The sequence below is a fragment of the Natator depressus genome, chromosome 8 (assembly GCF_965152275.1).
Source record: "Natator depressus isolate rNatDep1 chromosome 8, rNatDep2.hap1, whole genome shotgun sequence".
Taxonomy (NCBI): domain Eukaryota; kingdom Metazoa; phylum Chordata; order Testudines; family Cheloniidae; genus Natator; species Natator depressus.
In genome coordinates, this window is record NC_134241.1 from 46,754,261 (window position 1) to 46,777,668 (window position 23,408).

Below are 23,408 nucleotides of genomic sequence, written 5' to 3' on the forward strand. Positions count from 1 at the left end.
TGTTACCCTAGAAGGGGCAAGACTCTCAGTGAGACGTGGCTGGAAGGCCCAGACCACCAAAGTCTGGAGGAGGAGGGTGAGGCAGTGGGGCTCACTGGGAGATGCTCCAGGAAGGTGAGTCTGTGGCAGGGTCATTTACATCTTTGTCTCTGAATTGTCCAATAAAATGTGCACTCCTCTGGGTCAGTTCCTCTCTGCAGTGAGACTGTCCAAGCTGTAAGGGATGCAAATGAGTCCTGACCATTTGGCGGTCCACATGAAATGATTTGGTGGCCTCAGTCCAGTTCCTAGTGGAAACAGCTGTCCATATCATGGAAAGCATCATCAGGGAAGTTCATGAGGACTGCAGGACTGAATCCCTGATTTGCACCTTTGCTGGCAATCTCAGAAACGAGGCCCAGGACTGAATGGACAACGGAGACTGATCTCTCCTCTCACAGCCAAGAACCAATCCTTTCTTCCATGGCAGGGTGAAGGCACCTTCATAGGACAGCGCGGGGGTTGACGAGAAGCTGTTTCCTGGTGGACTTGTTTAGAATTCTTAATTTGATTGAATTTTCTATTAGTAGCTAAAACTGAATGATGCTTGGATGATGGCAGATTGTGAGGTCATAATGGTTATGGTGATTAAATACTCCCTGGACCTTTTTACAAGGGTCTGGATAATAGACCTGGTATCATGGCTGAACTGCAGCTTAGCTTAGGCAGTATCATTCTTTTCTATAAATTGCCCTTGGAGTTTGAAATGAAGACTTGGGCCCAAATTTTCAAATTAGGATGCTTGAAGTCCAGCACCTAAATCCATCATTAGGCACCTCAGTACAATAAAAATGGCCTGATTTTGTGAGGTGCTCAGCACCCAATTCTTCTGCTGACTTTAATAGCTGCTAAGGATGCTCAGCACCTATGAAAAGGAGCCATTTGTTTCTGAGCCCGCCCTAAGACACCTTTGCAGAAAGTACTGAGCACCCACCTTCTGAAAATCAATCCCCTTTAAGGTGTCTCAGAATGGGCACCAAAACACAGAGGGACTCAAACTGACTTGTCCTTGAAAATCTTGGCCTAAGTGCCCAACTTCAGGTACCTAGTTTTCAAAATCCTTTATTCTCCACTTCCCTTCCCGAAGTGTAGTGTTACTGGTAGAGATTGGCTGCTGTGTTGCACCCCAGAGGTGGCTGCATTTCAGTTGGGGTTGCGGTCATTTCTTCCCTATGGTTCTATGAATGATACTCATACAGCATCTTTCAATGGTGATGGGTGTTGGGCTCTTGCTGGGTGATAGATGCTGCATATAGATATATGCATTTATTATTATTATTATTATTTATTATTCATCTAACTCGAAAACTGTAGAAAAAAATGAGTGACTGCACCGATTATAGATCCTGCATTTTTCCATAAGGATTAGTGTTCAAGAGCTGAGTTTTCTAGCTGACAAGCCTTTGGCACAGAAATAATTATAAGCTCTTTTTGCTTTGTGTTTGTTAAGCAGTTCTGAATGATTTTATCCCACTGGTCATTTTTTTTTAAAGTCCACAAAGAAACATGCATTTCCTTGGTGCTCCTGAAAATATGTAAGACTTCAATTGAAACCCTTCATGTTTTAACTATAGTTTGTTTTTAAAAAACAGTGCTCCTGACTTGGCATTTCCTGGCTAATGAAGCCTCAGAAATGGATCTTAGAAATTATAGATGAAGATCCTATTGGGTCATAACTAGCCCATCCCTGGAGTCCATTGCACGATTATTCTCTACAGCGTATTCTCTAGTGCTTTTGTTCAGTCGCGGGATAGAGCTTCAGGTTGTTTGTTCAGATCCACCTACAGTTTTTCATCGTTCATTTGCATGAACTCCTCATTATGCCCTGATACGTCTTTCTAACGAATTGCTCTTCCTCCATGGTGTTTACAGCATTCAGATATTTGTAGGTGGTTATCGTCCTCACACACGATCACCAACTGGCCAAGTTACATGTTTGACATTGGCACCAAAGCCTATTGAGGTCAATGGAAAGACTCTCATTCAGAGCTGGGTGAAATTTTTCAGATGAAACCATTTTTTTTTTTTACCAAAAAAAAGCAGATTTTGGGTTGAGCACAACATTTCATGAATTCATGTCAAACTACCGAGTTGTTTTGGCTGAAAAACAAAAAAATAAGAAAAAACAAATGTTTGGACATTTTCAGAATAAAGCATTTTTTATTTTTTTTTTGTTTCCAAATGACTTTTTTGTTTTTAATTTGACTTTAATTTTATTAAAAAAAACCCAACAACTCAAACTCAAAACTGAAACATTTCCTTTCAGGTCAAACGCAACAATATGTTCAACCTGAAACAAAAATTTTCAACTTTTTTGGTTCCCCCTCCCCAAGTTTTGGATCAATCTGCACAAACAGGAGCTATTTCCCCCATTGCCATTGATTTGGATGGAGGCTAGAGTCCTAATTCCCCTTTGTGCCTCTGAAAATCTCGTTCTGAATTTTCAAATTTGAGTGCACAGAGAGAGACATCTGGGCCAAGATTTAAAAAATGGCAACTTAAAGGTTAGTTCATAGCATGGGGGTTTTCAACAGCACCTAAGTGATTAAGGAGCAGAAATCCCGTTAACTTTTAATGGGACTCATGCACTTAAGTAACTTAGTCACTTTCAAAAATCCTGCCCGTAAACCTAGACATTTGTTTCTAAATAGGTGCCTTGGTTTTCAAAACAGCTGAGCACCCAGCAGCTCTGCTTGAGCTTTGGAGATTATGGCACTTATTGGGATGTCCAAAGATGAGACTAACGTTAGGCACCTTGTCTTGAAAATTAGGCCCTATGTTTGAAAATTTGTCCCCAACTCACTTGCACACTTTGAAACTTAGCTTGAAAGTTCCCTTTCCTCCATATGGAAGGCGCTTTGGGACAGCATCTTCGTAAGATGCTACATAACTCAGAGTTGAGCTCTAACCAAGACCCAAGACCGCTGAACTTCTCAGCTGAGATTTTTCAAAGCCACCTACAAGATGTGGATGGCTAACTCCCTTTAATTTTAATGGGAACTGGGTGTCCAGATGCTGTAGGCAACTTTCAGAATCTCTGCCCAAATAGGTGGATAATAATTCTGTGGCATCGTACTGTGTTGTTGTTTCCCCTGTGACCCTATGTCTAACCCTCAGGGATATTTAGATATTGAAATTGGTGGGAAATAAGGTGTCTAAGTACCTCGGAGGATCAGGGCCGTGGTTCTTATGGGATGCCATGGGAATACTATTGTCCTGTTATTTTTGGCTGTCTTTCTGCATTGCCTGCTGTAGATCAGAAGAGACAGACTCAACAAGGATCTGGACCAGTTGACCTTGGTCACTGATACCAGTAGAGATTCTGGGGAGGTGAAATGAATGTGCTGGTCAGTTCCCCATGTGGGATTACACTGTTGGAGCCTGGCTAATATTCCTGATGCTTATAGATATCCCTGAGTTATCTGGGAGGGGGAAAGGAGGAGAGCTGCCTGCCTGGAGGGTATTGAGAAATATGGAGTCTTAGAGATGATCATATTGAAATCCGAGCTAGTGGGCTTGCTGCTGACAGCTCAGGCATGACCCAAATCCCCCTCCATCCCTCCCTTTTAATCATTCTGTGTATCCCACCCCCACTGGAAAGGTCTGGGTTTGAGTGAACAGTGTGTAATATAAAAGGGCAGAGCTGGGTCTGGGGGGACCAGGGGCTGCATACACGAGCTGTGTTATTGCTTCCTCTGGCAGGCCAGCGCTGAGGGTCTCCACTGGGATTACTCACACAATATTATTGCCGTCAGTGGGGTGGGGAGGGGAGGGTCCCAGACATGCTCTGATAATAATAACGCTGCTTCCCTCTTTTATTAAGTTGGGGAAGTCTCTGTTCATCATGGTAAATGCCCCAGGCTTGTCTGGGTTCCTCATTCCCAGGCTCTCGTGGAGAGAAGGGCGAGGGGCTGGCATTTGAAGTAATTAGAGAGACTCAATTGCAATGAAGCGCGCAGGCCAGAGCCGGGGATTAGCCAGGCGAAGGAGGCGGCTCGCTTGTTTCCCAGCCGTCGCCTCATGGTCAGGGCTGCTGCAATGCTGGGGGCCCAGGTTCATACCTTTGCTAGATTCCCTCGTGGCGTCCGCTCGCCTCCCCAGCGTTTGAGCAGAGATGTCTTCTTGGATGAGCTCACCAGCCATAGAGCGCTGCCGTTCTGTGCTCACCCTCACCTGCTCAGGACCCAGCTCCTGCTCTTCCTCCACCTTGTATTTCTCCACACACACCCGACGGGGTCCTCTCCTCCCCCTCCTTTATTCTCCCTCAGGATCTCCTACCCCTCTTTCTCTCTGCTTCTGCCCCAGAGGATTACCCCTCTGCCAGAATCTCTCCCCTTCACTTGGGCTCTCTGACTCCTTCCATCTCTTCAGTCCCTCTCTCCCCCTCCCTCCAGCTTTATCCTTGTTCCATCTTGTGATGTCCCAGGAGAAATGAAGACCCCATGGGAAGGGGACAGAGAGTTGAGCCCTCTGCATAGGAGAGGGGGAGGGTAGTGGGGCCATCTCTCTTGCTGTCTGGTCTCCACCTCATGAGGCCCCCTTTACATTCTCCAACACCCTGGTGAGCCAAAGGGGTGGGGGTAGGCACCTGATCCTGTGGCTAGAAAACTCCAGGCCTCCAGCAAGCTACACCTTAGTCTCTTCTCTCAATCTGCGGTGAGACAGGGACAGGCAACCTGGAGGCAGTGTAGCCAGGAGAAGGAAAGGATACTGCCTAGAAGAGCCCTTGCTTTTACTGAGCTCAGGCCTCTGCGCCTTTGGGATATTTGTCAGCTAAGTGTGTCTGTGATGGCACCGCCAAGCCAAATGTACCATGAAATACGGAGGAGCTGGCAAACCTGTCCTGCTATTGACTCAGGTGTAGGAGGGGCATGGTCAGATCCCACGTATTCTCCAGCCTGCTGCAATTCCGTATGGATTGCGCTCAGCTGCACGTCTAGACATTTTGAATCCAGCTAAAACTTTTGAGCAGAGCAGGGATTATGCGATCAAGTTTCAGCCCATGTTTAGAATGGGTGTAAAGTTTCTGGCCTGAGGTGAACTGACATTTCATGGGAGATCACAGGGTGTTAAGTGTAGGTTCTTGGAGATAAAAATAGCAGGCTTCCCAAGGGCCTTTTCTGTCTTATCGTTTCTCGGGTCGCGGGTGTGCTCCAGCTCTGTCGCCTCCATATTGGCTCCCCAAATCCGATCTTTCCTTTGTGCCAGAAACTTAGGACAAGCAGTTATATGAGTCACACCTCCCTCTATGAGGTTGTAGCCAACACTGGCGTCAGAGATTTCATTCCTTTCTTCCTGCCCTAATTTGCCTCCAAATCTCTTGGTCAGACACTTTTTGGCTCTGCCTCCTGGCTGGCTTCTACCTCCCAGCAGTCTTTGCACATCTACGCTTGAGAGGTCTGACCAGAAAGGCTTCTGGGATGCATGCACTAGTTAGTTGCCTGGCATGCCAGTAGGTTTTGCACCCACCAGCTGTGGGTCTGTTGGGTTCGCCAGCATGCCAGGAGCCAGGGAGACTGCCGGATGAAGAGAAGTGAGCAAGATGCAGCCCAGAGCAGAATGTATTGCATCCTGGGGTGGCCAGGAATGCTTCCTGGATTTCTCACATCAGTACAAACCCCACACTCAGCAACAAGGGGTTAAGGAATTACTTTGGATCTAGACAGCCCCGTCCCGCCACACCTGCAGCAAATTCGCCATCTGGTGGAGGACTTAAAAGACAGGGAACCAGCTTGTTTCGGGGCAGACCTGGAAGAGATCAGACCTGCAACCCGCAACCCCAGCAGTGCAGAGCAGAGGGAAGGCCGAAATCTCTAAGATAACTGCCCCAAATGGCCCTCCCTGAGGGAAGAGAGGACCCACCCCAGAAACAGTCAGAGAGGAAGCATTGCCTTCTCCCCCGCATATAAACCCTGGACTTTGGTAATCTCTTTTAATTCTCTTGGTTTTGACTACCCCAGCAGGGGAGAGCCTTGGACTGAGCTGGCCCAGAGGGGGAAGATAGGAAGTGGCCCAGGGAGGGCAGCCTAGAGCAGCCTCGGTTGCCAAATCACTGCTTGCCCCAGAGGGCCTGGGTTGGAGCTCAGTGGAGTGGGAGGGCCTGGGCTCCCGTACCAACATCTCCCAGCCAGTCATGGGGTATAGCCCTGACCACTAGGCCATACTTCCTGACCAACCCCCGAGTGAGGGTGCTCACCAGGAGACATCTCAAAGAGGCCCGATTTTCAGAAAGTGCTGGGCATCCACCCTCTGAAAATCAGGGCCTTTTCATGTGTCTCAAATTTGGCACCCAAAATCTCCAGTCCCATTTGAAATTCCTGCCCCTAATGTTTTAAAATACCGTTTCTTCTCCCTCCCCCTCAGTGGTCCCTTGCATATACAGGGATTGTACTGATATCACCCTTGGCTGCTTTTTTTGTTTCCTGATGGCCAGATTCATCAACATATACACCTTGCCGGGTACCATATGTCTTATTTGTCTCTCTCTAGGAGGTGGGGTGCTGCATATGTGAAGTTGAATTGATTTTGTTGTATCTAGTCTATTACGTTAGTGGGTGACTATTGACTGACTGACGGGAATTCTTCCGGCATGCTCCGGAATACTCTGACGCCCAAAATTTGTCCTCAGGCTTCACACGCAGACCAGCGCAAGCATGGGCTGGGACTGCCCATCCCAGCAGTGGAAGAGCAATATAGGGAAGGAGTTTGTGTCATTAGGGTGCCAGCCTGACAATGAATCCCACCATTCAGTGGGATGTTCAAAGCTTAGCTCCCTGGGATGGTGTGCATTAACCCCACAGAGGTCAGCAAAGGGTTAATGGGAGTCTTAGCCCTGTTAGCCCACCTGGGTTGCACCTGGAGGGCGTCAGGCTCAGTTCAGTATCAGACCCCACTGGGGAGGAGCTGGGTGGCTTCAGAGCAGCAGGGGGAGGAGGCCCCAGGGTCAGAAGGTCTTGTGCTCTCTCCTGAGGAGAATGCCATGGGGAGAAGCAGGGGTGGGACTCCTCTACTGGGTGGGGAGGCTGAAGAAGGACCCAGACATAGGGTGTAAGAGAGAAATATGCTATAGAAGCCAGTATTAGCTTGTGTGGGGAGCCCCTAGGTAGGGGGCAGGACTTGAGGGACATGGCTTTGTAGGCTGGTGTCCTGTCAGTGGGATAGAGGACAAAGGAGAATTGAAAGAGAGGCTGAAATCTCAAACCTGCATGGGATGGGAGGGTAGGCGTTGGTGCTATTGTTTTGTTTGACGTCCCTTGGTGAAGAGACTAAAACTCAAGGAAGACCCCCGGTGGTGCCAAAGACTTTTTGGTTTGCTACATGTTGGAGGGACACTAGGATGTTAAGTACACTGATTCCCTGGAAGGGACAGGACTCCAGAGGGACCTGGCCAAGTACCCCACTAGGTGAGACCAATCACAACACCACAAGGAGATAGCCTGGGATGGTAACAACAATGCCATAAGGGGGCACTCTGGGACAGTGAGGTCTAATATTTTCCCACTGAAATTAGCTTGAGTGCTATTGGAAACCCCACTATTAATCTCTCTGTGCCCCAGTTCTCCATCTATAGAATGGGGCTAATAACACTTCCCTGCCTCACAGGGGTGCTGAGAGGCAAAGGACGCTATACACTGTGAGCTGCTCAGATGGCTTGGTAATGAGGGCCATATAAGTACATCAGAGAGGTGGTGAATTCACTGTCTGTGGTTTTCCTTAAGAGCTGACTGTGAGAGAGAGAGATTCAAAGCTAAAAATAATTGCAAGAAAATCAGCATGAAGTTATTAAAAACATGGCTTTGGGCCACACCTCACCTGAGTTTTGCTTTGAGGCAAGGGTTTGACTGAACCCAAAAATTCAAAGTCAAGGAGGTGAAACACAGGGATCTCCCCTGAGATTTGCACTTTGAAACTGTGAATTTTGCACAGTTTGGATGTGAAGCCATAAATTCAGCCCAGGTTCATTCTAAAGGCCCATGAACTTTAGTGGTCCTTTAGGCGAACTTGCACAGAAGTTATGTCTACAGTGTGCCGTAATGTGGACTCTAGGGGTGTTAATTGCAACGTGCACCAAAGTGCGTCACTGTAACTCCACCGTGTGGCTGCTGCTAACTCGAACTGAAAGGTACCTAGTTTGCATTAATGTTGCCCTTTTGATACAGGACTATGTGAACACGAGTTAGGTACCTTTCAGTTCGCACCTGCGGCGTTCACACAGGGGAGCTACAGTGCAGCACTGTGGTGCATGCTTCAAGTCACCCCCACTCCCTGTAGTCCGAATTGTGGGGCTGTGTAGACAAGCCCCGATGGAGTTTGAGTTTGTAACAAAACCTGAAACTAGCAGAGTTCTCCCACTGTGGATCCATGGTTTTACACACCGCTCCAGTCAAAAAGGGTTATAACAGGATCCTTGCTATATTCCTGGTCCTGCACTGGGACATCTGTGCCAATGCAGAGCTCACTGCAGGACTGGGGCCTGTAAAAATGCCCAGGAGCTGTTCAGGGGTGTGGAGGGTTGCCTTTAATTGCAGTGGGGAAGGGTGGCATGAACCACCCTGAGGTACCTGTATTATTTTTTCCTCTTCTACTAGGGAAGCCTCACCACCACATTCCACTAAGGATCCCATTGCTGTATTAACTGGACTAGCTTGCTCGCTTTCCAGTGACCTACCTAACTTTCTAATCACTAAACCTGGCACTTGGCCCTACTCCAGTAGCCATCTGCAACTCCCTTTAGAAGGCTTACAGACTCAGAAATGGTGGGTAATACACATGCTTTGGAACATCCAGGCTTCCAGCACCTGACACTTGCGGATGTCTTTCAAACTTCCTTGTGATGCTACAAATGGCCGAGCCTGCCCATCAGTTTGGGACTGAGTCAGTGGTTGGATCAAAGCTGGTGAATGCTACGTTCTCTCGTTCATAAGGAAAGGTCAGTGGTGGTGGAAGGTGCTGCCTAGGCATCCTTGCAGGCTATACTCCTCTATTCTTGGGAATGGGCGACAGGGGATGGATCATTTGGTGATTACCTGTTCTGTACATTCCCACTGAAGCACCTGGCATTGGCCACACACAAGATATTGAGCTGGATGGATCATTGGTCTGACCCAGTATGGCCTTTCTTATGTTCATTCACGTGTGCAGCAAGGTCGACAACAACGCATGCTTCCTTCTTCCCTCATAACCTAGCTAAGAAGTTCAGCCTTGGAGAGACTGATTTGGAGGGAACAACTGGGTACCTAGGGGGAGATGTCATGGAGGCAGCTAGAAATGCTGGTGGCTGGGGGTAGAAGGGGGACTTAGGGATCGTTAGTGTAGACATGGTTGCTGATGTCACCCTGAGGGGGCATTCAGGGGAGAGCTGGGTGGAATGGACCTCAAAGGATGCGAGGAATAGGGAGGGTAGAGTTTCTTTGAGAAGCAGCAAAGGAGGAGGGGAATGGAGCACATTGGACACCTGTAGGGTCTGCAGGGTTAGTGCTGGAAGGGTGGGAAAGGAAGCCTGGGAAAGAGCACAAGGAGGAGAAGATGGGAATGGAGGATGGGGAGACATCGTTAGAGCAGAGGAGAAAAGGAGGCTTGTGAGAGTGAGGAGAAGTGGGGCAAGGAAGTGGCTTGGGGTTGATAGAAGGCAGCAGAACCCATAGGAGAAAAGGGAGGGGGGATCGAGAAGGCAGGCGGAGAAGCAGTGACAGAAGGAGATTGGCCCCGGGAGTATCCCTGCTTAGAACTGATTGGCCAGCTAAAGCAGCTGTTCTATACAACTCTATCTTACAGCCTTCTTCTCCCGTTAGACCTTTTGGCAGGCGGCTCCAATTCTAACGACCAGGGCTCTGTGAGAGGACGACAGTGGCCTCCATGTGAATCTCTGAGACCTAGGCCACTGTGGAAGCAGCAGTGCTCTTTGGCCACGCTGCTGTGAGATCTGGATGACCTTGAAAAGGCAGCGGGGATGCCAGGGAGTCACTAGAAATCTTTGAGATGGGGGATGATGTGGTCATGCTTCATGGTGTAAGTGTGTACATGTGTGTTTGTGTGTGTGTACGTGTGAGCGGCCCAAGGCTGCCAGAGAGCTGTGGGGAGGATCAGCATGGGAGTTGCTTCTCCGTCTGGTCTCGCTGCTAAAGGGGAATATGGGGCCAGCTTGTGACTGGGATACAGTACAGGAGCTACAGCCCTGCCGGTCACCTGTGTCAGCTGAGTCCTGTGGTAAAGTGTCATGGATCTGTAATCCCGCCGGAGCCCCCACAATCAATTTATAAACAGTGGAATACAGTCTGCTTATTGCTGGTTTCCAGCAAAGACTTTAGGCTCTGATGAGCTATCCAGTGACTTCACCATTTATTTCTTTCCTCTGACTGTGAACCTCTGAAAGAAAAATAGTACCTTCCCCAAAACAATCGAGAAAGTCTTATCGCATTCTTAATCAATAAATAGGCAGTTTAGGCCTATTACTGTACATAATTCCAAGTACCTTTAGGATGTCTTATTAAATCGGAATTAGTGGGGTTTAAAATATTAATGGACAGTTGGCTCTCGCCAGCTCTCCTGTCACATGAAAATTTCATTTGTAAGTTGGACAAGACTTTTATTTGTAAGTTGGGATGTGCTAGGAGACGCTCGTAGTGCAGCTGTACAGGAGGGATACTGGGTAGTTCTCTCAGCCCAAAAAATAATCGAGGCCAGGGATTATATAGAGATCATGCATAAGGGACTGGGGGTGGGATATGCATGGCCTCTATGCAGTTGGTTCAAGTCCTTCCCGGGATGGTAGTGAATGAATATCACTGCTGTCTGATGGCTGTTTGGTGGCCTGTGTGAACTGAGCTGGTCAGGTGTTTGTGTCATGAAACCAGAGAATTCAACTGGTGTTAGCAGGTGCTCTTGTTAGTGGTTTCAGCAGAAAGGCTGATGTTTTTCAGTGGGACATGGGAACTGAATCGCCTGTCACACTCATAGATGGTCCTTTGCAGTCACAGTTGAGCCATGTGGGTACAGAGTAGAGTAGAAGGAGCTTGTATTGTTGCTATCCATGAGCTGTACCCATTCTGTGGCCAATAAGAGGACTTTGGCCAATATTTTCAAACATGAGATCCTAAAGTTGCCTAACCATTGGCACCCAAGTTCAAATAGGTTGGCCTAGGGCTGTCAGCCTGGCACATTACCAGTCAAGACAGCTACATCATTCTTTTAGAAAGATGCTGGGTTGCCAACTCTACTGATTTTTATTGGGAGACTGGTGATATCAGGTGTATTTCATTTTCAAGCCTTGTCCCCAGAAGACACGTGATTGGGTGAGAATCTCAGCTTTCATTTTGAGAAAAAGGAATTTCTAGCCCTGAGAGCTGTGGAGGAAAGCTGGAAAACGTGACCCAAATGCATCCTAAAGACTCAAAAGACAGAAGATAAGAACATAAGAGCATAAGAATGGCCATACTGGGTCAGACCAAAGGTCCATCCAGCCCAGTATCCTGTCTACCGACAGTGGCATATGCCAGGTGCCCCAGAGGGAGTGAACCTAACAGAAAATGATCAAGTGATCTCTTTCCTGCCATCCATCGTCACCCTCTGACAAACAGAGGCTAGGGACACAATTCCTTATCCATCCTGGCTAATAGCCATTAATGGACTTAACCTGCATGAATTTATCCAGTTCTCTTTTAAACCCTATTATAGTCCTACGCTTCACAACCTCCTCAGGCAAGGAGTTCCACAGGTTGACAGTGCACTGAGTGAAGAAGAACTTCCTTTTATTTGTTTTAAACCTGCTGCCCATTAATTTCATTTGGTGGGCCCTAGTTCTTATATTATGGGAACAAGTAAATAACTTTTCCTTATTCACTTTCTCCACACCACTCATGATTTTATATACCTCTGTCATATCCCCCCTTAGTCTCCTCTTTTCCAAGCTAAAAAGTCCTAGCCTCTTTAATCTCTCTTCATGTGGGACCCGTTCCAAACCCCTAAACATTTTAGTTGCCCTTTTCTGAATCTTTTCTAATGCCAGTATATCTTTTTAAAGATGAGGGAACCACATCTGTATGCAGCATTCAAGATGTGGGCGTACCATGGATTTATATAAGGGCAATAAGATATTCTCCGTCTTATTCTCTATCCCTTTTTTAAATGATTCCTCACATCCCGTTTGCTTTTTTGACTGCCGCTGCACACTGCATGGACGTCTTCAGAGAACTATCCACGATGACTCCAAGATCTTTCTCCTGATTAATTGTAGCTAAATTAGTCCCCATCATATTGTATGCATAGTTGGGGTTATTTTTTCCAATGTGCATTACTTTACATTTATCCACATTAAATTTCATTTGCCATTTTGTTGCCCAGTCACTTAGTTTGGTGAGATCTTTTTGAAGTTCTTCACAGTCTGCTTTGGTCTTAACGATCTTGAGCAGTTTAGTATCATCTGCAAACTTTGCCACCTCACTGTTTACCCCTTTCTCCAGATCATTTATTAATAAGTTGAATAGGATTGGTCCTAGGACTGACCCTTGGGGAACACCACTAGTTACCCGTCTCCATTCTGAAAATTTACCATTTATTCCTACCCTTTGTTCCCTGTCTTTTAACCAGTTCTCAATTCATGAAAGGATCTTCCCTCTTATCCCATGACAACTTAATTTACATAAGAGCCTTTGGTGAGGAACCTTGTAAAAGGCTTTCTAGAAATCTCAGTACATTATGTCCACTGGATCCCCCTTGTCCACATGTTTGTTGACCCTCTCAAAGAACTTTAATAGATTAGTAAGACATGATCTCCCTTTACAGAAACCATGTTGACTTTTGTGCAACAATTTATGTTCTTCTATGTGTCTGACAATTTTATTCTTTACTATTGTTTCAACTAATTTGCCCAGTTCCGACGTTAGACTTACCGGCCTGTAATTGCCAGGATCACCTCTAGAGCCCTTCTTAAATATTGGCGTTACATTAGCTATCTTCCAGTCATTGGGTACAGTAGCTGATTTAAAGGCCAGGTTACAAACCATAGTTAATAGTTCTGCAATTTCACATTTGAGTTCTTTGAGAACTCTTGGGTGAATGCCATCTGGTCCTGGTGACTTGTTACTGCTAAATTTCTCAATTAATTCCAAAACCTCCTCTAGTGACACTTCTATCTGTGACAATTCCTCAGATTTGCCACCTACAAAAGACTCCGCCCACCAGGGTTCAATAACTGTAGCATTGGCTTAAAAATCATATTGAAGATGCCAGCTGTTCCCTGAAACGTTTGACCACCACTTTGTGACTCAAAACTCTCATGAAACCAGAACCAAACTCCTGGTGGTGGTAGTGGGGAAATGCCTTCAGGTGTAATCATTATGAGGGTTTTCCAAGTGAATTTTGGGCCGATGAAAAGTTTCTGCTTGACAGTCCCACCTCTGATGATTAGGGCTACAATTTTCTCATGGTGGTCATGGAAACCATGAATTTGATTAAATTTTGTGAAATGCCCCCGAACCCAGTGTTGTTGCGACTTGGCACACAGTGTTGCAGTGCCACACAGGTTTGGCCCATCCACCCCTCTGGCTCAATTGACAGAGGGGTGGATGTGCCAAGCTTGTGTGGCACTATGACCACATGTGTTAGGTTGCAATGCGTGGACCAGGGAGCTGGGCCCAGGTCCGCAGGACAGGAGCTGCCACTGTGGGGTGAAGTGCAGAGGAACAGTAGCCCATGCTAACACAAAGTGGTTCTCTGTCTCCCTGAAGTGACTAGAGCACATACAGAGACTTATGAATCTGCTGCCCCCCCAAGCTAACAGAGCTGGGCCTCTAGTTTAAGCAACCACAGCTCCTGCTTTTACATTTGGAGTTCCCTGGCTCAATCCCTGCAGGCTACTCCTCCAGCTTCCTCCATGCAACTCATCTGAACTTTGACCAGGCGGAACCAGCTCTAGAAATGATACAGAATTTCCACTGTCTACTCAGAAGAGCAGCATAGAGCTGAGACTGTGAACCAGGGTGAAATGGAGCTAGAAGGACAACGGGTCTATTCTAGTGTGGCAGCTCCCGTGTTCATGACGTTCAGTCATTGCAGAGTTGTTATGCTGCCTGAAAATGATTGGAAAGAGAGGCAGGGAGTGGCATTCCCCTGTTTTTGCCGACCCACCAGGTCTACCCATCCTCACTTTTGTGACCACTAAATTTAGGGAGATATATGAGTTACCACACTGGGTCAGACCAGTGGTCTGTCTAGTCAGTATTCTGCCTCCCACAGCATCCCATGCCAGCTGGTTCCAAAGGAGTGTACAAGAAACAATGTGGTTGTAGAATAAATCTGCCCAGAGGGAAAGTTCCTGCATAAACCAACCTTTAATTAATAGGGCTTAAACCCTGTTATCTACGGATTTATAACTCTTCCAAACCTCTTGTTATATTTCTAACTATACAAATTAAAAGTGAAAGAAGAAGATAGTGTGCTAGCCTACCAAGCTACTCGAAGATCTCTCTGCTTCTTCTTTGACATGCTTCTTCATTCCGGAAGACCACGGCAATATTCTTCTTCTGTAATACAAGGCGGGGCTGCATGGCCCTCAATCAAGAGAAGCACGTTGCTTTTGTGGCAACTATTAATTGCTTCCTGAATTTGAAAAGCATAAACACAAGAGCTTTCCAGGGAATGAGTTAGCCAGTGAATAAATGCTTTGCCATTAATGCATTGTTGACCCTGAGGATGATGCGAGATCCATGAGAGCTCTTAAGAAATTTACCAGAAACCATTTCAGCAGAGGGCGTGTGTTGTAAATCCTTAACTAATGGGACGAAGGGAATGAGACTAGATCATAGTTTGCACAAACTGGCTGGGCATGAATCTCCATTGAGGACCTTTAGAGCATTATAAATATGACATTGTGATGCTGGGCTTTCGTGCACTGTTATCCCAGAAACTAACAAGTGCTTTGATACATCCTGAAAAATGAGATGATCCCAGGGACGTCGAGGGTTTGTTATACACACTGCAGTAACAAAGACCAGTACATTCCCCTGCTATGGAGCATTGCATCCAAAGCTCTAAAAGCCCGTCACAAATAGTATTGTCATGAATTTCAAATGGTCAGGCACCTGACTGTGTCGCATTATTTTCCGTGGCGATGAGAATCCACTAGCTTACGCTGACTTCCATAGAAGTTGTAGGTGCTTGGTCCCTTTGAGATTTAGATAATAGACCAGGGGTGGCCTAACTTACTGATCCTCTGAGGTGCATATGATAATCTTCAGAAGTTTGAGAGCTGAGCGCACCTGCTCAGGGCTTCTGCCCTGCCGCAGGGTGGTGAGGCTTGGGGCTTCAGCACCATGGAAGGTGCCTGCCAGGGCTCGGGGCTTCAGCAAGAACAGGGCTGAAGCTCCTAGATCCCCTCCCCATGGGGCAGAAGCCCCAAGCCCTACCACCCAATCACAGGGCAGAAGCCCTAAGCTCCCCTCCCCCAGTCTGGTAGGTGGAGAATGGGGGGCTCTGCAAGCCGCACTTTAATTGTAAAAGAGCCACATATGGCTTGTGAGCCGCAGTTTGGCCACCCCTGTTATAGACCCTTGTGAAGCAGTAGCCAAAACTTGGGCTCAGTGAGCCAGGGAGTTTCCTAGATTTTCCCACTGGTACAGTTTCAAAGCACCTCACAACATCCCAATTAGGTGGGGCAGCATCATTATCTGCATATTACCAATGCAGGGACTGAGGTGCAGAGAGACTAATGGCCTTGCCCACGGGGGTACCAAAGGGGGTGTGACCAGAGCTCCTGAGTGATGGCATCCATTGATTCCCAGAACACCCGGGACTTGCTGATACTGAGTACTGTGGGGCAAGAGGACTGAGTGAGATCTGGTCTCTTTGCACTTCCTGAGGGACAAGAAGCAGTTTAAATTGTGAAGGCCTGAAACTCAGGATGGCCTCCCTTTCCTCTTGCCATCTATCTGTCTCTCCTGGCAACTGACAGAAAGTTCCAAAGTCTCTAGCAGGTCCAAGCTGGGCCCCCCATTGCCATCTCTCACCCCTGCCTGGGGATGCTGAGTTATTTCACAAGGGGGTGTTGGCGTGTGGAGAAGTTTGCTGCCTTCGCCCCAGAAAGCATCTTCTGTTTGCTTGTTATCTTTGTCGGTTTGCTGCTACCACCCTATGTTGGAAAGGAGAGGGGAACGAGCTGGAAATGCTGAGCATGTGCAAAGGGGGAATGTCCAAATTAGGTATCCACCCAAACAGGAAAGCACTGAGCGAGGGGAATAAGAAAATACTGGAGAGATAGGATGGGTTTCTGGACTGGTCATGGGATAGAGGTGAACAGACATGGGATACAGGGCGTTTCATGTCTAAGATGCAAATTGAAATCTAGACCAAGCTGGTGTTGGGTGGGGCCACCCACAGCCAGGTTTTTAAGTGTATGGCTCTCATGCTTGTTGGGAAGTAATTTATTTTCCCCCTCCCCACCCACCCATGAAAAGTTTTCACAAAAATTTTATATGGTCAAAAAATTTCAGTGGCCAAAACCACACTTTTTAAAAATAGAAACCTGATACATTTCAGCAAAGCTGGTGTGGTTCTTACAGGAAAATTTCCATTTAATCAGAAGGCCATTTTTGATGGAAACTTATTTAGCCCTACTTAGCACCCACATTTGGAGCAGATTTTCCAACATGATTCCATGGCACTGATCTCTTTAGAAAATCTAGCCATGACCATCTGTTCAGTGGCCTTTGAGTTTGGGGAGTCTCATCCGATTTGACTGGATTGGTGCCAACATCAAGTTATAAAGCAACTTACCATGAAACCACCAATCACTGACCCAGGAGCGGCAGTATCACCAGAGAGGCCTAGCGCTGAAAGGGTCACAAAAATCAAACTCCCTTGGTGTCTCTCCAAGGTTAAGGCCTGTTGGTGAACAGTATGGGGCAAGTTGGCAATGCCACAACTTGTGCTTGTACCTGTTTTGTAAATAGAAGACATTGGTCCCCATGGCTGTTAATCCAACACCTTTTATTTGGGGTATATGGTAAATTGTATTAAAATAGTAGAGCTATCACGTTAAATGCTATGGGGTTTCCTGGTCCTGCTTGCAGATTAGTGGGCTCTGTAGGGAGCAGCAATCTGGAAAGAAGCAGCCTAGAATAACATGAGGTAACTTGTGCCTCTCTACCTTTTGGAGCAGCCTGATTTGTCTCTCTCTGTTTTTGGTGACACTGTGATATCGTTCTGGATTCTAGGAATAAAAGTAGAGTTTCTTTGCAACCTTTCAGCATGATAAAAAACAGAAAATATTCTAATTTCTCTGTGTGAAAGCTGGGAGTGTAACATCACTAGTACTAACATGCTCTTTAAAAATGTAAAAGAATGAAGTCTGTATTGTATTAGTGAAATAGTCTGGGGTGGTAATAAACAATGGCACCTACTCATGCAAATTAGGAACTTTACATTCAAGTGTAATTTGCACACATTCACTGATGATTGACTATTGTATTTTACTAGCAGCGTGCGTTGACTTTCCGAACATGTACCCTGCCCCAAAGAGCTTACAGTGTAAGCAGATGGTGTTAGACCAATTTGGGACATGAGACAGAAATTCTCCACGGGGCAAAAAGCTTTTCCCAAACCCAATAGCTGTGTAACAGACAACAACAAAATGGGAATTGTGTCCCAACTTAATGGAGCATGCATAAATGACAGAGTTCTAATTACAGCGTCGCCAATGATGTGCTGTTTGTCACAAGTGTTCAGATCAAAACTGGCAACGGATCTTGGGTACCTTTTGAAAAAACTTCTGGGGAATAGATCTGTGCCTGGCTTGTGCATCTTGGAAATGGGGAGTACTAGGGTCAGGGTAAGGCCCTAGGATCACTCCTCATGGACTAACATTGCTCCACTGACTTCAGTGAGACTTCCCTGTTGAACGCCCACTACACACAGATTTTGTGCCAGGGTAGCTATTCCAGCTGGGCGGAGGGGCTGACTTTCTACCAAAACAGTTAAACTGGCACAACCCCTAGTATAGATGCGCTTTTATCAGTACAAAGTGCCTTATATGGTATAGTTTATTCCCTGTTCTCTCAGGGAACGGATATACAGATATAAGGCATCTTTATACCAGTATAACTGCATCCACACTATGGGAAGGGTGTTGAATCATTTCAACTCCAGCAGTATTGTTAAAGTAGTACAACTGCTATGCAGGGCTTGAGAATTGGGCCTTAACTGGGATTGTTATGCTATGTCTACACTACTGCCAGATTGACACTCTGGCGATCGATGCACTGGGGATCGATTTAGCGGGTCTAGTGAAGACCCGCCAAATCGATCGCAGATCGCTCTCCAGTCAACCTGGGTACTCCACCGGGAATGAGACGAGTAAGGCAAATTGCCAGGAGAGCATCTCCCGTCAACCCAGCGCGGTGTAGACACTGCAGTAAGTCATAAGAACATAAGAATGGCCATTCTGGTTCAGACCAAAGGTCCATCCAGCCCAGTATCCTGTCTACCAACAGTGGCCAATGCCAGGTGCCCCAGAGGGACTGAACCTAACCGGTAATGATCAAGTGTTCTCTCTTCTGCCATCCATCTCCACCCTCTGACAAACATAGAATCATAGACTTTAAGGTCAGAAGGGACCATTATGATTGTCTAGTTTGACCTCCTGCACAACGCACATTGTCCACATTGGTACTGAGCTTAAATAATTCTTCTCCCTCTGTGGTATTTATCCCTCTGATATATTTATAGAGAGCAATCATATCTCCTCTCAGCCTTCTTTTGGTTAGGCCACAGAATCTCACCCACCCACTCCTGTAACAAACCTCTAACTTATGTCTGAGCTATTGAAGTCCTCAAATCGTGGTTTAAAGACTTCGAGGTGCAGAGAATCTTCCAGCAAATGACCCGTGCCCAGTGATGAGCTGCCAAAATCTTAACAATCGGTTCCCTATAAAAAGTTCTGATTTAAGGGATGTGCCCCAGTATGTATTTTTTGTACCAACAGGGTTACCATATGTCCGTATTTTCCTGGGAGGAATTTAAATCGCTTCCTGGATGGCGCTTTAAGAACCAAAAAGCCTGACCTGTCTGGGAAAATACGGATGTATGTTAACCCTGCCTAAAGTTCTTTTTTAAAAAGATGGGCCTGAACTAGAAATGAACTCCATTTCACATGTGTGGGTCTCTGCCACTCCCTGGGGGTGTGCTAGGGTGATCAGATCAGTTAAACCCTGAGCACGTGGTCAAAACTCACCAGCCAGACACCCAGGAAAGAATTCTCTGTAGTAACTCAGATCCCACCTCATCTAACATCCCATCACAGGCCATTGGGCGTATCTACCGCTAATAGTTGAAGATCAATTAATTGCCAAAATTAGGTTATCCCATCATATCATCCCTTCCATAAACTTATCAAGCTTAGTCTTGAAGCCAGATATGTCTTTTGTCCCCCACTGCTTCCCTTGGAAGGCTGTTCCAGAATTTCACTCCTCTCATAATTAGAAACCTTCGTCTAATTTCAAGTCAAAACTTCCTGATGGCCAGTTTATATCCATTTGTTCTTGTGTCCACATTGGTACTGAGCTTAAATAATTCTTCTCCCTCCGTGGTATTTATCCCTCTGATATATTTATAGAGAGCAATCATATCTCCTCTCAGCCTTCTTTTGGTTAGGCTAAACAAGCCAAGCTCTTTGAGTCTCCTTTCATAAGACAGGTTTTCCACTCCTCAGATCATCCCAGTAGCCCTTCTCTGTACCTGTTCCAGTTTGAATTCATCTTTCTTAAACATGGGAGACCAGAACTGCACACAGTATTCCAGATGAGGTCTCACCAGTGCCTTGTATAACGGTACTAACACCTCCTTATATCTACTGGAAATACCTCGCCTGATGCATCCCAAGACCGCATTAGCTTTTTCACGGCCATATCACATTGGTGGCTCATAGTCATCTTGTGATCAACCAATACTCTGAGGTCCTTCTCCTCCTCTGTTACTTCCAAGTGATGCGTCCCCAGTTTATAACAAAAAATCTTGTTATTAATCCCTAAATGCATGACCTTGCACTTTTCACTGTTAAATTTCATCCTATCACTTATTACTCCAGTATACAAGGTCATCCAGATCTTCCTGTATGATATCCCAGTCTTTCTCTGTATTGGCAATACCTTCCAGCTTTGTGTCATCTGCAAACTTTATTAGCACATTACCGCATTTTGTGCCAAGGTCAGTAATAAAAAGATTAAATAAGATTGTTCCCAAAACCGATCCCCGAGGTAACCTCCTTCCAGCCTGACAGTTCACCTTTCAGTGTGACCCGTTGTAGTTTCCCCTTTAACTAGTTCCTTATCCACCTTTCAATTTTCATATTGATCCCCATCTTTTCCAATTTAGCTAATAATTCTGCATGTGGAACTATATCAAACGCTTTACTGAAATCAAGGTAAATTAGATCCACTGCATTTCCTTTGTCTAAAAAATCTGTTATCTTCTCAAAGAAGGAGATCAGGTTGGTTTGACACGATCTACCTTTTGTAAAATCATGTTGTATTTTGTCCCAGTTACCATTGACCTCAATGTCCTTAACTACTTTCTCCTTCAAAATTTTTTCCAAGACCTTGCGTACTACAGATGTCAAACTAACAAGCCTATAGTTACCCGGATCACTTTTTTTCCTTTCTTAAAAATAGGAACTATGTTAGGAATTCTCCCGTCATACGGTACAACCCCTGAGTTTACAGATTCATTAAAAATTTTTGCTAATGGGCTTGCAATTTCATGTGCCAGTTCCTTTAATATTATTGGATGAAGATTATCTGGGCCCCCTGATTTAGTCCCATTAAGCTGTTCAACTTTGGCTTCTACCTCGGATGTGGTAATATCTACCTCCATATCCTTATTCCCATTTGTCATCCTACCATTATCCCTAAGCTCCACATTAGTCTCATTAAAGACTGAGGCAAAGTATTTGTTTAGATATTGGGCCATGCCTAGATTATCCTTAACCTCCACTCCATCCTCAGTGTTTAGCAGTCCCACTTCTTCTTTCTTTGTTTTCTTCTTATTTATATGGCTATAGAACCTTTTACTATTGGTTTTAATTCCCTTTGCAAGGTCCAACTCTACATGGCTTTTGGCCTTTCTCACTTTATTCCTACATGTTCTGACCTCAATAAGGTAGCTTCCTTGCTGATCCCTCCCATCTGCCACTCCTTGTAGGCTTTCTGCTTTTTCTTAATCACCTCTCTAAGATGCTTGCTCATCCAGCTTGGTCTACAACTCCTATGAATTTTTTTCCCCTTTCTTGGGATGCAGGCTTCTGATAGTTTCTGCAACTTTGACTTGAAGTAATTCCAGACCTCCTCTGCCTTTAGATCCACGAGTTCTCCAGTCCAATCCACTTCCCTAACTAATTTCCTTAATTTTTTAAAGTTAGCTCTTTTGAAATCAAAAACCCTAGTCACAGATCTATTTTTGTTTATCCTTCCATTTAGTTTGAACTGAATTAGCTCATGATCGCTCGAACCAAGATTGTCCCCTACAACCATTTCTTCTATGAGGTCCTCACTACTCGCCAAAACCAAATCTAAAATGGCATCCCCTCTTGTTGGTTCAGCAACTACTTGGTGAAGGAATCCATCAGCTATCACATCCAGGAAAATCTGAGCCCTCTTATTATTACTATCACTTGTCGTCCTGGCTATATCTGGGAAGTTAAAGTCTCCCATGATCACACAATTCCCATTAGTATTTACTTCATTAAAAACATTAAAGAGGTCTCTATCCATATCCAGATCGGATCCCAGTGGTCTATAGAACTCCCCAAGCACTATCCCAGGGGAGGCTCTAGTAGCTTTCTCCCTCAATGTGATTTTTGCCCAGACAGACTCTGTCTTATCCATTCCATCACTTCTTATTTCTTTACAGTCTACCTCGTCATTGATATACAGTGCTGCTCCACCACCTTTGCCTTTATTTCTATCTTTCCTAAACAGCACATACCCTTCAACACATGTAGTTCAGTCATGTCTATTATTCCACCATGTTTCTGTTATCCCTATAATATCTGGTTTCACTTCCTGCACCAGTAGCTCTAGTTCCTCCATGTTGTTACCCAGGCTCCTTGCATTAGTGTACAAACATCTTAATTTTTGCTGTTTGGCCTCGCTCACATTCTTTACCCAATTAGGCACAGACATTCTACCACCAGTATCACCTATTAGACTGGTATGCACACTACCCTTCCTCCTTATGTCCATTCTCCTACCCACGGCTGTATCCTTTCTTACTTCGTTTTCTTCCCTCTCAATGTTAAAATCCGGCGTGGAGATTACCTGGACATCTCCCAACCATCTCCCCCAAATTCCTAGTTTAAAGCTCTCTTAAGCAGTTGTGCCATCCTCCATCCTAGAAGTCTATTTCCCTCCTTATTCAGGTGAAGTCCATCCTGAGAGAACAGTCCTCTGTCCATGAATGCTTTCCAGTGGCCATACATCCCAAAGCCCTTCTTATAGCACCAGTGCCTGAGCCATCTGTTGAACATCATAATCTTGTCACACCTTTGTTGCCCTTCTCTAGGAACAGGCAGAATCCCACTGAAGATCACCCGAGCCTCAATTTCGTTAGGCATCTTCCCCAGCCTGGCATAGTCTCCCTTGATACATACATACAATGAGAATCTAGCCGTATCATTTGTTCCCACATGAAGGACAATCAGTGGATTCTTTCCTTCTCCCCTCAGGATCCTCTTCAGCCTCAGGTCCACATCCCGTATCTTAGCACCCGGAAGACAGCACACCCTTCTGTTCTCTGGATCAGCTCTTGTTACAGGCCTGTCTATTCTTCTCAATAAGGAGTCCCCAATCATGTAGACCTGCCTTTTCCTGGCGATGGTGCGATTCTCCAGTCTATCCCCTGTTCCCTCTGGCTGCAAGTCCTCTCAATTCCTGTTGTCCCTTGCAATCCTCTACAACCCATCCTGTATCCTTCTGGGGCTCATATTTGGTGTTATCTCCATGGACTCTTGCCCTCTTCCTATAGGACTAGCTGCTCTTTTCTTCTTCCTTGCCCTCTCACCTTCAGTGACCACCTGCTGTGCCCCTTCTTCATTTTCCAACTCTACAAACCTGTTCCTGAGCTCTGTTTCTCCTTCACTAGCCCGTCTTTTCCTCTGCCTGGTTCTCAAAGGCCTTGTCTACACTATGAAATTAGGTTGAATTTATAGAAGTCGGTTTTGTAGAAAGCGTTTTTATACAGTCGATTGTGTGTGTCCCCACACAAACGCTCTAAGTGCATGTAGTTGGCGGAGTGTGTCCACAGTACCGAGGGAAGCGTTGACTTCCAGAGCATTGCACTGTGGGTAGCTATCCCACAGTTCCCGCAGTCTCCGCCGCCCATTTGAA

At 45.9% G+C, this 23,408-nt stretch overlaps 1 protein-coding gene across 1 annotated transcript in view; it reads left to right on the top strand.

Moving 5' to 3' along the window:
- Positions 1-23,408, top strand: part of LMX1A (LIM homeobox transcription factor 1 alpha) — a 145,330-nt gene that overhangs the window by 25,331 nt on the left and 96,591 nt on the right. The gene's annotated exons all lie outside the window — the stretch shown is intronic.